The sequence below is a fragment of the Strigops habroptila genome, chromosome 13 (assembly GCF_004027225.2).
Source record: "Strigops habroptila isolate Jane chromosome 13, bStrHab1.2.pri, whole genome shotgun sequence".
In the NCBI taxonomy this organism is placed as follows: Eukaryota; Metazoa; Chordata; class Aves; order Psittaciformes; family Psittacidae; genus Strigops; species Strigops habroptila.
Genome location: NC_044289.2, coordinates 453,899 through 468,401, shown reverse-complemented (window position 1 = coordinate 468,401; position 14,503 = coordinate 453,899). Strand labels below are relative to the sequence as shown.

At 48.5% G+C, this 14,503-nt stretch overlaps 1 protein-coding gene across 1 annotated transcript in view; it reads right to left on the bottom strand.

Moving 5' to 3' along the window:
* The window catches only part of PPP1R16B (protein phosphatase 1 regulatory subunit 16B), a 63,804-nt gene extending 61,398 nt beyond the window's left edge, over positions 1 to 2,406 (bottom strand). The window contains exon 1 of the mRNA XM_030503365.1: positions 2,323 to 2,406. The gene's annotated coding sequence lies outside the window, so the exon portion shown is untranslated. The remainder of the gene's footprint in view (positions 1 to 2,322) is intronic.
* Between the last annotated feature and the right edge of the window lie 12,097 nt (positions 2,407 to 14,503).

Sequence of the window (14,503 nt, the reverse complement as noted above, 5' to 3'; positions counted from 1 at the left end):
CAAGGAAGAGCAGCAGCCAGTTTGTTTGATATCAGGCAAGTTTTTCTTCTTAGGCCAATTAGCTGGTAATATAATTTGCCCACTAAGGTCACTGAATCACCATCTAGCAGTTTCAAAGGAGACATGATGAACTGCAAGCCAATTTTCCCCCTCCAGCTCAATGAGTGATTCAAAACGCAGTTAATGATAATGGTTCATAAGCATCTGTCAGAGGACTTGAGAGGGCAATGTACTGCCCAAAAAGAGACTGACTTCTTTCACGCCGACGAAACTAAACCTGGGAAGAGGTAGGACCTGATTTTACTATCTTACTTTACAATCATTAAATACCCAAGAGCTCCCAAACTTGAGTCAGACATAGGTAAAAGCAAAAAGGAGAAGCAGAGCCAAAACCATCTTAAGGAAGGTCACACTTTGCCACCAGTGAGCAAGAGACCTTTTTAAGAATGGGGATAAAAAAGGAGCAACATCCCCAGAAGACTTAGCACGAACCCCGTATTTTCTTATTTATGTAAGTTAAAAATTAAGACATCCCCTCAGCCACAAAAGCTTCATTATTTGTCAATCTCAGGCTCCATAACCAGTAAACACTGGTTGATGTTTTTCTTCTTACTGGATGAAACGTGCCTAGAGGCAACAGGCATTTTATAAATTATTAAACCAAGGGAAAATGAGGTTCCAACAAAGTGGCTGCAGACGCACCGAGGAGCCGGTACAATTGGTACCAGCAACTCACAGAGAGTCATTTTTCATGCAACAACTGACTCAACAACAAGACATTGTTAGGAATAGGCAGCCCAGACACGTGGTCTTGATGGCAAGACGATGACGCGGTATCTCAGCATTTCATCCCATCCACCACAGATATCTGAAGTTCAACACTTTAAACCTGATTTTTCTTATGAGATACTCACATTGCCCAATCAGAAGGAAAACAAACTGCTTTGCCTTTTTTTAGTTTTTTCAACCTCATGAGACATATCAAGACACAAAGCAAAACCCATAAAAATAATGTAATAAGTATCTTCAATATCATGCATCAGTCCAACCCATAATGTAGAGATTAAAAAAGGAAGGGAAAAACATAAACTAAATCATGTTCTTCACATTCAGGATTTAATACATTACATCTTTCACAACAAACACAACCCCCTTCCAGACTCGGTTTGGTTGCAGCCAGAAAACCCACCTCTGCTCTCAGCCATAACCCTTCCACCTTGGAAAAAGCACAGAGCAGTGACGGCAGGGCTTAGGGTCAAGGTGGAAGGCAGGGCAGGCAGGAGCCCGAGGCTTCCTTAGGAGGGCTCAGGGTTCATCCAGGGTTTTACCCAGGTTTGTGAACCCTCTCCTTTCCCCAACCATTTGTGAAAAGCCACTTTTTCTGTGGCTCTGTTGCAGCCTGAAGCATCCTCCATCCTCCTCCCCAAGTGGTTATCACAGTGCAGAAAAGATCTTTTCAGAATAAGTAAGCAAAGATCTAAACATGAACTTGTTGGCTTGTCAACAGAAGTCAACCAAAAGCAAATCTGGCAGCACTGCCACTTCAACCCTGGAGCTTGAGAAGGGGCTGAAGTTCAGGCTGAAGTTTGTCTGGTCTGCCTGTATCTGAATGTGACTCTCTTCGAGAAAGACCTTCATCTCCCACAGAAACCAGCAACTGCAACCCTGATGCCATTTCAGGAATTACGGTTGCTTGTATTTCTGCTACCTCCAGTGCGTTTCTTCCACACCCAAATCATGCCAAAAGGGAGAGGGTTTCTAGAGGCAATAAACAAAACCCATCCACGAACAAACGCAAGAAATTAACGTCTTGGGTTTTGCAGAATGACCCTCAGTACACACACGTACTCCAACAACAACGAAATCTTTCCATGGAATAAAAAACGCCTTCAAGGGGTACTTGCGTCCTCACCATCAGCTGCGCTGGGGTACGCTGCCCACATGTACCGAGGTGTGCCCGGCGCTGCCGGGAAAGGCAGCGGGTGACCCCAGTGAGGCGGCTCCGGCCAGACCAGTCCAGGACCGCGCAGGGCGGGAGTTACCCGAACTCCGCGGCGCGACTGCAGCCGCTGCCCGGGCCGCGGCGTGGACCCCGCGGAGCGCCGGGGGCGGGGAGCACGGACACACGGACGCGGGGGGACACACGGACAGGGGGAACGCACACGGACACCTCCCCCGCGCCGGGGGAAGGAGCGCTGGGAGGCCCACGCCGCACCCCGCTCAGCCGCTGCCCCTCCCGGACAGGACCGCACCGGGCCGGGCCAAGCCGGGTCCGCCCCGCCCCGCTGACACCCGGCCCCGCGCCCCCGGCCCCGCACTCACCCGCGGCAGCTCCCTGCGGCGCAGCGGGCCCGGCGCGGCAGGCAGCCGGCAGCAGGCGGCAGGCAGCGGCGCCGCGCAGCCCCGGACCCGCCCGGCTCCGGCTCCGGCCGCAGCTCCGCCCCGAGGAGGGGCCGTGGAGGGGCTGCGGGGCCCGCAGGTGGCTGAGGCGCGGGGCGGGGAGCGGCAGCCGCAGCGGTGCGGGCTGGGCCCGGTCGCGTTGGGGCTGGGCGGGGGTAGAAGCTGTGGCTGCCCCATCCCTGGCAGTGTTCAAGGCCAGGTTGGACACAGGGGCTTGGAGCAACCTGCTCTAGTGGAAGGTGTCCCCGCCCGTGGCAGGGGGTTGGAACTGGATGAGCTTTAAGGTCCCTCCAACACAAACCAGCCTGGGATTCCATGATGATTCTATAAATAAATAAATAGTTACAAAAGGTCTTCAAGCTTTGGTGGAAGGTAGCCATCACACCTCGGCCTTCCTGGGGCTGCCGAGTGTGGCTGTAGCCGAGATTTGCCCTGACTGCTGGCTGAGCACAAGCTACAGGATGCTGCTGCCTGTGCTGACAGTGGAAGGGCTGGGGAGGGAGCTGGGTTAGAAGCTGTTTTGCTCTTGGTCCAGTGTAGCCGAGCCCCGCAGCAGGCTCCTGTATGCCACAGAGTGAATCGATGCTAGGGATGAAGTTCCAGAGCACTTTTTAGGAGAAACTAAAAGCCATCCCCAATGCATGTAACCAATGTAACATTCACGTCAGGCTGTTAAAGCACAGTGACTGAGGCTGGCAGCAAACGCCATTCCTGAAGAATGCCTCATGCCCATTTTATAGACGGACAAAGAAAGGAAGATAAGAGTCTTTGCCAGGAGGCAAACCTCTCTCCAGAGCTGGGAGAGAAGCCAAGAAGCCTCCTGGGCCAAGGAGCGGCACTGGGAACCCACGCTTACCATGCGCAGGCTGGAGCCGTCCAGAGAGGATTCCTGATGCTGCTGTCAGATTGTGTGTCTGGGACCGGCTGCCTTTTCCAGGGTGAAATAGGTTTCATGAGGTTTGGAGGATTAATCACCACCAGCCCTATTCCTCCTAGGGAAAGAGCCTCCACCCAGACCTAACAGATCAGTGGGGAGACAGCTCTGGTCATCGAGCTGCAGGGTTTCATTCAAACGTTCTTGCTCAACAAATGCCTTTTGGTTTGAAATGCAACTCGCTCCTTTGAACAAGACAACATATGGGTAAGCGTTTATGGGTAATAAACCTGGACCTTTGCAATTAATTGTACAGAAGTGTGAGAGAGCATCCAGGGCATGAAAGTCTGCTTAAGGTGGGAGTTTACTCCAAGGACTGTCTGGGAGCTCTGTCAGGATTCATATATTACTGATGCAACATGGCAGAACCGTGTTTTAAGAGTCACCAAGTGGCACATATCTTATTGTGTACAAGCTTGTCTTATTGTTGTATTCATACATGCAAAAACCTGGAAAACAAAGCTGATGAGAAGAACATCCGTGTCCTCCTCTTCACTGGATCCACAGAGGTGCAAGGTGCAGAATGGGAGGAGAGGGGAAATTTTTATCCAAGTTACAGGTTAGTAACAGATCATAGAATCACAGAGAGGTTTGGGCTGGAAGACACCTTAAAGCTCATCCAGTTCCAACCCCCTGCCACAGGCAGGGGCACCTTTCACTAGAGCAGGTTGCTCCAAGCCCCTGTGTCCAACCTGGCCTTGAACACTGCCAGGGATGGGGCAGCCACAGCTTCTCTGGGCACCCTGTGCCAGCGCCTCAGCACCCTCACAGGGAAGAACTTCTGCCTCAGAGCTCATCTCAATCTCCCCTCTAGACCTCAGACTAGACTTAGATCCTCACCAGCCAGAGACCTTGGCAGCCCTGGGCTGCACAGGGCAGAGGCGGGTTTCCAAAGCCCAAGTCTGGCAGCTGGAGCTCAGCCCAGGGCACTGGAGAGCTGAGCAATGTTGGACCAGTCTCTGAAGTCCCTGATTCAGTTGTCTGTTTATGTAAAATGTGTTGTAAGCACAGCTGCTTTCTGAGGCATGTATAGTAATGATGGGACAGTCACAAAAACTGGCTCCACTCCAAACCTGTGAGTCAACGCAAAGAACTGAAATGCATCCGAACAGCTAGAGGATCAAAACCAAACAACAAAACCAACTCATTTTCTATTCAAATCTGGGTATGAGCATTGTGATTGGGAAGATAAGGAACAGCTACCACATAAGCAGGCTCTTGTGGTGCCCAGAGCTCAGGAACCGAGAGGGTGGAGATCGAGGGCAGAGGGAGGGTGCGCATGTCTGAGTGCCTGCAGGCATCCACAGCACCCTCAGCTTTGCTGGCAAATCAAAGTTCTTGCTTCTGTTGCCAATGCAAAGCTTTGAAGCCAGACTAGAAATACAATTTATTGTTCTCTAATACAGTCAAGATTCTTTTTTTTACTTTTTTGGGGTACAAATTTAAAAGATTAGAGATCCAGGTTAAGAAAAAAGATGTTTCAAAAGTAAAGTTTCATAAAAAGCACTACTAAAACATCCAGCATTTTCAGAGACCAAGTTCCTAGCATGACCTTCCTTACCCAGTGTTCAATTCAATTTCACAGGTAGTTTTGGTCCCCCAAATTCCTTTCTTTAACAAGTTCACTGTTTGCTGGAGAGATTTCACCTGGGCCCAAGAACAGGTTTCTTCTCTTGTGCTTTTGTAATACATAACTTACTCAGTGGTCAGACTAGATGCTGGCCACCAAATTGAATCTTCTGGATTAAAATCATAGGTGGAAACCTGCAGTGACTGAAGGACACTCAGCAGACCCTGTAGCTCGGATTCACAAAGAGATGCCAGTCTTGGGCTGTGCTATGAGCTTAAGAATGTAGAAGTAAGGAGACAGTAAACCTCACGTCCTTGTTCTGGGGCATGTAAATCGTGTGCCTGTGGTCGCCGCTTCATCGCCACCAGCGTGGTGACAACTTGTCAAAACAGACAGGGGCTGAGCGTGGGCAGGCTGCAGGGGAGCCGGGTGCCACAGGAGGAGCTGTGACAGCAGTGCCATGCATGGGCTGAACGTGCTGCCGCATTTCTCCTCTCGCCTCCTCAACTTATGCTTCCATCTCTGCAGTCTTAATTCCATGGCAAAGTTTTCTTTCCATGATATTTCAAGGTCTCCCAATGTATTTTGTCCCAGCTAAGAGTTACCATCGCGAAGAAGCAATGTGCATGGTAAGGAAGTAGACCATATCCATACTTAAACCTACTGCAAATGAGCACGAGCCTCTGCAAAGCAGAAGAGCAACCCTGGTGTTCTATGCAATAGCAGGGCACAGCTGGTCAGTGCTCATGGGCAACATCTGGCAGCACACTAAGGGCTTGGGATAAGAAGAAGCAAGCCATGGCATGAGAAGTGAAGGCAGAAGTTGGTCACAGTTGGTGAACATGGGCTGCTTCGAGCACTGGGGCTTGCCCAATGCAGGAGGTAAAGTCGACTGGGCAGGGGAGGCTTGGAAAGCAGCAGGAGGGTGCAGGAGATGAGAAAACAGAAGGAAGTGGCAATCTTACAGTCTTAATGGTGAAAGCAAGAGGTTTCAAACAGAGATAGCAAGAGGAAACGAGCAGTGCAGCACAAGGGGAATTGTGGGGTGGTGACAGGAGAGGAGTGATTCAGCTGTGGGGTGTGAGTTGGCAAGAAGGAAGCAACAAGGGACAAGAAAAGGAAATTATGTTTAAATCAAGGGATTGCCAGTGGTGAAACATGATCTTTCAGAAAGATACATGAGTCAGAACACTGACATTGGTTATTCTCTGTAAAAAGGCAAACAAGGGAAAAAAAACAGATTCAAGGTCTTGGAAAGCGCTGAAGATGATATGGAAAAGCTCTCAAACATCTTACAGAAGGGCACATGGAATAACTAGGGGCTGAATGAAAAAGGAAAATTAGAGGAAGGAAATCAGTAAGAGAAGAAAGGACACAGGGGGATACCAACGGAAAGCTGAAAGCAGCAGCAGAAATATGGGGCTAAAAGAGATAGAGGGGTATATCTGGGATCTTCATTTCAGTAGAAGGCAAATCAAAGGAAATCAAAGATTAGATGAAGAATAAACTAGGAGGCAAAGAGAGAGGGTGCAACAGATCTGGCTCCAATCTGGTACAGCAGAACAAAAAAGTGCTGCAGCAAGACAAGTCAAGAGTAACTCATCTTCCATTCTTGAGCATCAAATCAGTAAAAAAACAACTTTGCAAAGAGGGGCCTTGGCCTTGAGGACTGTTACTCCATCTGAGCTAGGAAAGTCTACACCAAACTGGGCAGGAGCCACGAAACTGGCACAAGGACTTCCCAACAAATTATCAAAGTGTATCAGCACCACTACAAAAAACCCAGCAAGCCTTGGGGTGGTGCCTGTGGCGTTTTGTACCTTGTAAATATACCAAAAGAAAAAAGATTAATTGATCAACACCCACTATTCAGAGAGCTCACCCTTATCAAAGGCTACTACTACTCCTTCCTCCTCTTCCCTGGGGGCACAAAGGCAGCTCTCTGGAGGAAGGATTGCCTTGGCGGCGGTTTCCTCCTCCCAGCGCCTCACAGGCAGTGCAGCAGTTCAGAGCCCACCAGGGCAACAGCAGCATCTTCAGTAACAGAGGCTTTAATCTCAGAATTATTCCCTCCATTTTCTGTAATGCTTCAAGGCCCCTGCCATGGCCTCCCACAGAGAAACCTGTGGGGCCGGTGCCACCTCCACAGGTTCCTGGGGAAGACCCTCTCAACAGCACAGCATTTCTTTGTGCCTGCAGTTTGGGGGCTGAAAACCATTTCTGTTATCACAGCTCTGCATCTTGTTTCTCTCCTCCATCTCTCAGAGGGCATCTAGTGCCTGGTACTCACTTGCCTCACAGCAGGTTGGGAAGATTAATTAGAAAGATTGTCTCAAGGCGCAAACTTTGCATCTGGCTGGAAATGTTGAAGGTCAGAAGTTAAGCTGCTTTAACTCAATATCTTTGCACCTATGAGAAGCTTTGAGAAGATGTTCTGAGGCCTAGATGCAACTTGCAGTCAAAACATAAAAGCACAGCACGCTCCTGGTACTGCACAAGCTCCTTGTACTAGCATATTATCAAAAGATGCTGTCTTAGTGAGTTTAGAAGTGACAGCAACTCATGAAGAGGGCATCGTCAAAAAATGACCACCAAAAGGACTTTGAATCAGAAGCAAGACCCTTTGGCTGCCTGAGAACAGGCATTTATGGTCAGTCCTTGGGTCAGTGCTGAAGGCTTTTAGGAAGAAAAGATCACATTAGGCAAAATAAGATGATCCTGAAAGATCTCAGCACTGGACTAGAGAATTATTTAGCTTTTGGGTAAGATGATGCTATTTCATTTGCAGTCACATCCACTTTCTTCTCTTGACTGAAATAAACCATCACTTCTGATAGTGTCCTTGAATTTCTCAATTTCTGGCCTTGAAGAAATCATAGAATCCCAGCCTGGTTTGGGTGGGAAGCTCATCCAGTTCCAAGCCCCTGCCATGGGCAGGGACACCTTCCACTAGAGCAGGTTGCTCCAGGCCCTGTCCAACCTGGCCTTGAACACTGCCAGCCCATAATTCACTTGTGGAATGGGGGTTTTCCTTCACATTATATTTCACAAAGCTGAGAGAAATTTGGGAAATGCTTGCCGTGCTCCTGCTGCCCAGCCTGGGGCAGAGACCTGCACAGAAACCCAGAGTGGAGCTGTGCCAGCAAGTCTGGTACAGCTGCAAAATGGGGTCTCCTGCATCCTAAGAAACACCCGCACAATGACACGTTTCTCTGGCCTCTGGTTTCTTCAAACCATTACAAAAAGTAAATGTATGGAAATAGACCAGACCCAACAACATACGCCCAGATCACAGGAACGTGTTATTAGCATGTGATAAATACAAAGAGCAACTCTGATTTTGAAGACAAATGCCAGTTTTTCAGAAGTCTGTGGCAGTTAGAGAGAAGGTCAGAGCACTACCAGAGGAGAAACATGACATCTTCTACCCACTGTCACACACTGATCCCATTAAAGGGCCTCCTGCCTTCTGTTGGACAGCCATTGATTGTCAGTTAATTAAAATATCTCCTGTTGCACTCCAGTTGAAACTCATCAGTGATTCATCATCAATGGAGAGCTTTCTCTCCAGTTGAAGCAAATATTGTACAATAATCTGGCTTACACTCAGTGCATGGGATATTTAGCCAAACAATCCTTTGTGGCATTCGGGTATTTGACAAGTTGAAGTGTTTAAGGGTGCGCCTGGCATTTCTGTTCAGATATACAACAGTTTAGTGTAGTTTTGAATCCAATCTCAGAGAGAAACTGGGCCTCAGAGCCCTTTGGTACAGAAAAACTGGAAGCAGGTTTCCTGAATCCCAGCCCCAAGCCCCTGGTTTGGTCTGACGCTTGCATCACCCAACCCTTGAGTTGAACCAGCCCTGCTACATCTTGAAGCCTGTTCAGTCCCCAGTTCTGCTGCCTGAGGAGCTTCATCTTCCATTTTCCAGATGAGTTTATTCATGGGGAGTTTCTCTCCATGTGTTCCCATGGCTGCGGTGCTTTCATGAAGATCCTGCTCCTCTCCTGAGGGTGACCACACACTGTTGGTTCCTTGGACCAGCACCCAATGAGCAGCCCATGTCCAGCATCACCCCCCCTTGACTCCAAGTCCTGCCATCGGTGTGCCAGACAGCTGTACCTGGTAGGTCTGACTTCAGAGATGCTCCAAATTCATCAGGTCTTGATTGTCTGTGAAGCGCAAGAGCACAAGGAGACTGTTAATGCTGGAACTGCTGCTCAGAGCCCTGGGCAGAACACGTGCCTGCCCTGTCAGGAAACGGAGACACTGACAGCTCATGCATCTTTAATGATGCTGCTCAGCACAGTACACATTTGATAGCTGAAGGCATAAAAGACTCACCAGGAGCAGGAGTGTTAGAAGCTTTTGTCCATCTTTCAGGGCCAGATCTAGTTTCTACAGTTAATGAAAGTCCTCCCCTTTAGTTTTAGCAGGACTGGACCCATGGCTGAGCTACACACGAGGACAGCTACAGCTCAGACATAGAGCTGTGAGAATCAGGGACTGGGTTATAGGGATTTAAACACAGACATTTCATGTTTAGGACTTTCTCCTCCCTAAAAAGGCCATCCTCACCCGTCAGGTGCCCTCACAGTGATGTTACTGTACAAATGCAAGTGACTGTTGCAGCAGCACTCAGGTAACCAGGGTTATGTTGTCAGCAGTATCAGAGGCCATCCCATCACACATGTCCAGTTTCAAATGAGGATAAAATGCCTTTGCTCTTTAAATCCATAAGTAAACATTTAAATTATCAGCAGTTAGGAACAGTGAGAACTAAGCAACACTAACAGAAATATCAGGAGGCATGAGCAGCTCAGCCCTTTACCAAACTTACCTGACATAAGAAACGCAGACTCAAGGTTAAGGTATCTGGCCTTAATTGCATATTCAGTATTACACAACTCACATAACACCGGGATTTCTTTTTCCCCCTGAGGCTTTTGAGACCTGGTTTAATGATGTATCAAGACAACAAACAGAGCAGAACACACTCAGAACAAACCCTGTGCGTAAAGAGTTGGGGGAATGCACAGTCACTCCTATCACAAACTTGGGTTTTATTTTGCAGCACCCCAGACTTATCCCACTTTCACTGAGCTTTTAGCAGAGCAGATGAATGTTTTCTCCTTGCTTAATGCATTCAGCAGTCAGTCCAGGCATGGCCCTACATCTATTGCAGGTTAAGATCTTTCATATGTGTTCCAGTAAATCAGCTTTGTTAATGTTATAGAATAAATGAAAGGCCATCTTTCCATTGAGATCCTAATGAGCAGACAAGACTCAAGATGACAGCTGTAACCAGAGAAGTGCTGATGATGATGTACACTGTGCTAGAGTATTTACAATGAAAAAAAATGTTTCTAATCACTATTAATTGGAAGTTTCCTGTTCTGAGAGCTCAAGTGCTTATTAAGTGTGGCAGCAGCCAGCCTGATAACAGACATGACTCTCCTACAGTTTGTCTTTCTAATCTGTTTTGACACAAGGATGAACTTAGAGGAAAAATATATACTAAGAGAAAAAAGGAACAAGGACCAAGATGATGCTATTTCACAGATGAGTTTTGTTCACATACTCCTCCATTTCCTAAGAAATAAAACTGGTACTTCCTAATTCCAGATAGGTTAGCTGTCTGATCAGGCAGACCACAGAGGGTTTTACCAACATCCCATGTCCCCTTGTCCCTGCAGGGCACTATTGCTGCTTGTTCAACAGTAACAGAGTTACTATTGAACAGACAGTTACTGTTGAGCAGAGCTGATACAAGTGTGTTTGTATGGGTGAAAACTCACACCACTGCAGCTGAACTTACAAACCGGAGCCTTTGCCACTTACATTACGTAAACATCTGCAACATAAATGCTCATTTCAGTCTGAAAGCGTTCGGGGTGTTGGCTCAATAGCAAGGACACAGAGAGGGAGCCACCACACTGCTCGAGTTCTAGGAAGAGAGAAGTGTAGAAGGAAAGATGCGTTATGATAATATAAAAGGTTATTGTGTAGAGTTGTTGTAAAGCACGTGAGAACCCCACATTTTGGTAACTGCTTAGCATTTAATTGCTCTTGTCTTTAATTCCACCCACAGGCGAAGGAATAAAGCCCAGTTTTTGAAACAAGTCCTCTCTGGAACACTCTATGCAGAATCCCAGCAGAGTTAATGGTGTAAGGACTCGGTGCTGGTTACCAGCAGGACTTGACTTGGGGATTCAAGGCACTAAACACACCCAAAGGGAAGGGGCCAGCTCGAGCAGTATCTGGTTGCCCCCCATGCTCTGCAAGCCTAATGAAACCATCACCCCTAAACCCACTCGTTTTCTAAGTGTTTTTGAGAAGGATTATTCTGGAGGAGAACCAGTGCCTGTTTCTCATGGGCTTAGTGCCAGGACATCAGGGACCTGTCTGTTGGTTTTGTAGGTATGTTAAGGCTTGGGCTGAAACAGAGTATTTGGGACAAACAGGTTTAGTCAGGCGTGCAAGTGACCTGAGCATGTCCCTTTATGGCCCTGCCAGTTTTGGTGGGGACTCACTGAGCTGCAGCCTGACAGTAGAGGGACTGTCACCTTCCATGGGTGTGTGTTGGAACTGGATGAGGTCCCTTCCAACCCAAACCATCCTGTGATTCTATGGTTTTCCCCATGCTCAAACTCATCCCACTGAGCTCACCTTCTGCCTGCCCACCACCAAGAGCTCAAATCCAGCAGATCATCAGACACCCAGCACAGTCAGAGCTGCTCAAAGTCACTTTTATTCTGCAAGGATTAGAACTGCTCCAATCAAACAGGCCAAATGTATAATTGCTGCAGTACTGTTAGAAAGCAAAGTGGAGGTGAGGAACAGCTCATACACTGTAGTTAGTGGCAGGTGATTAAGCTGCAGTTAAGTTACAGGGTTTTTTCTTCCTCTTTTTCTGTGAAAAATTCAATTTGCCTTAAGGCAGCTTTTGGGAGCTGATACTGACCTAATCCTCCAACAGCCCAGATCTGGCCTGCTGCAAATTTCCACCTCTATCAAGAGCACAAAACCACATTCCTCTCCCCAACAATACAGTGCCCCCGGATCCACTTACCTTCAGGCCCTGCTTAAAACCTGGGCTGCAAAACACATTTTATAATTGCGAATCCACAGTCAAATCCCTGTGAGGCAGCAGGTACAAATGCTGGAATGTGCTTTGCTGCTATGACAAGCCCTAAAAAGCATCATTAAGTGTTTTCTATAGCTCTTTCTCTAAGGGCTCACAGCTCTTCCTTCTCCTCCCTCCCCTGCCGGGGTCTGGAAGCCTTCCTGCTCGGCAAAAATTCATTTTCCTGTGTCCTGCTAGTGCTAAAATTGACATCTCTGTTTGTGGCTCTTCATCCCTTCCCAGCACAGCTGAGTGACCATTGAGTAACCATTGCCGGTAATAATGTCACAGAGGTCCAGGAGGGAAATTTAATACCCAAGCACTTCTGGGGAATCAGCTCAGGGAGCAAACGCAGGCAGAAACAAGCCCTTGTTTCTTCTATCAGCACCACATGCAGACAGCTGGAAGGACACTCTTCTCCCTCTACATTCAGGAGTTTAAGCAAATAATTTGAAGGTCATATCTTAGAGCATGAGTTGTTTCAACAGCCTCTTGGTGATGTTTTGCTTGGCTGCGTTCTCCTGAGGGTGCAACGTGAGTGTCAAAGTGGCCTTTTCCTCTGGAGAGGTGGGAGGTGGGTGTCAGCTGCAGCCACATAGAAGGAAAAAAACACAAACACATTTATGTTGCACCAAAAACTGGCGATGGTGGCAGAGGGCTCAGAAATGAACCACTGATGTGAGGACAAGGCTATGGCATGTCGTATCAGGGTATGGATGAAGCAAGTTCCAGCTGCATAACTCTGCTCATACTGAATTTCAGGAGAAGATAAATGTTGTCAGGCTCAAGGCCTTGATGGCAGAGGATGCGCTGTTCAGGAGATAAAGGGATGGGGCATCATTATTGGGATTGTGAACCCTGTGAGATATACCAGGGTGTTGCAGGGATGGGCAGCAGTGCCAGCTGCATGGGTTGCTTCACCCAGGGGCAGGGCACTGCCATGGAGGATGTCCCTGGCTGTGCAAGTGCACATTGTAAAGATGAACCAATCACCTTTCCAGAGCATCCCCCATTTAGATGGCCCCACTGATGTGCTCGATGCTGAAAGGCAGGTACGTTGGGGTGGGTGAGAACGGCTCCATGTGCTCAGGCTCCCATCTTTCACAGTGCTTTGCTAAGATGATGCCACCCGCACCAGCAATGAGCTACTCCGAAAAGCATAAGCCAAGGGGCTGGGCACGACAGCATGGACATTTCTACTTCTGTACAGAGCTTCTGCTTCCCAAAGTGGTGAGTAAATGGAGATTAGGCAAAAAATGGGAGAGATGAGTGACAAATGGAGAATGTCTTCTGGAGAGCTCTGGCAACCAAAGGCTTCTCTGCGTTTTCCATGAAATGGTGCTGGGAGAAGGAAAAGAAACCACTCAGGAAAATCCCACTGCTCCCCCTGCACCTCGTCTGCAGCCAGGTGTGCTGGTTTGGGCTGGGGTAGAGCTGGTTTTCTTCATAGCAGCTACTGTGGGACTGTGTTTTGGACCTGTGCTGAAGACAGTGTTGATAACACAGGGATATTTTCGTTACTGCAGAGCAGTGCTCACACAGAGCCAAGGCCTTTTCTGTTCCTCACCCCACTGCATGGGCTGGGGGGGCACAAGGAGCTGGGGGGACACAGCCAGGACAGCTCACCCCAACTGACCCCAGGGATATCCCACAACACACATGGGGTCATGCTCAGTGTATAGAGTTGGGGAGGAGAAGAAGGAAGGAGGATGTTGGGAGTGATGGCCTTTGTCTTCCCAAGTCACCCTCATGTGTTATGGAGCCCTGTTGTCCTGATGGCTAAACTCCTGACCGACCATGGGAAGCGTGCACGGCATTTGGTTTATCTATCATCATAGAATCACAGAGAGGTTTGAGCTGGAAGGGACCTTAAAGCTCATCCAGTTCCAACCCCCTGCCACGGGCAGGGACACCTTCCACTAGAGCAGGTTGCTCCAAGCCCCTGTGTCCAACCTGGCCTTGAACACTGCCAGGGATGGGGCAGCCACAGCTTCTCTGGGCACCCTGTGCCAGCGCCTCAGCACCCTCACAGGGAAGAGCTTCTGCCTCAGAGCTCATCTCAATCTCCCCTCTGGCAGGTTAAAGCCATTCCCCCCCGTGCTGTCCCTACAGACCCTTGTCCAAAGCCCCTCTCCAGGTTTCTTGTCTTGAACTGTCTTTACCTCAACCCATGAGTTTTCTCACTTTTACCCTTCCAATTCTCTCCCCCATCCCGCCATGGGGGTGACCAAGCAGCTCAGTTGTGTGGGGCTCAGTTTCTAGCTGGGGTTAACCCACTACAACGGCGAAGGGGGATGGTGCAGGCTCCCTGGGATTCTCTCCCCACGTCTCAAGCAAGGCAGTTTGCATTCCATACATCCTGTTTTGATCCCAGCTAATGGCTTAAACTTCTTTTTCCAAACCCTAAATTATTTAAAAACTCTTTCTGTTCAGTTATTTGAGGGAACTCCCTTTTCTCTAGAGAAATTATTT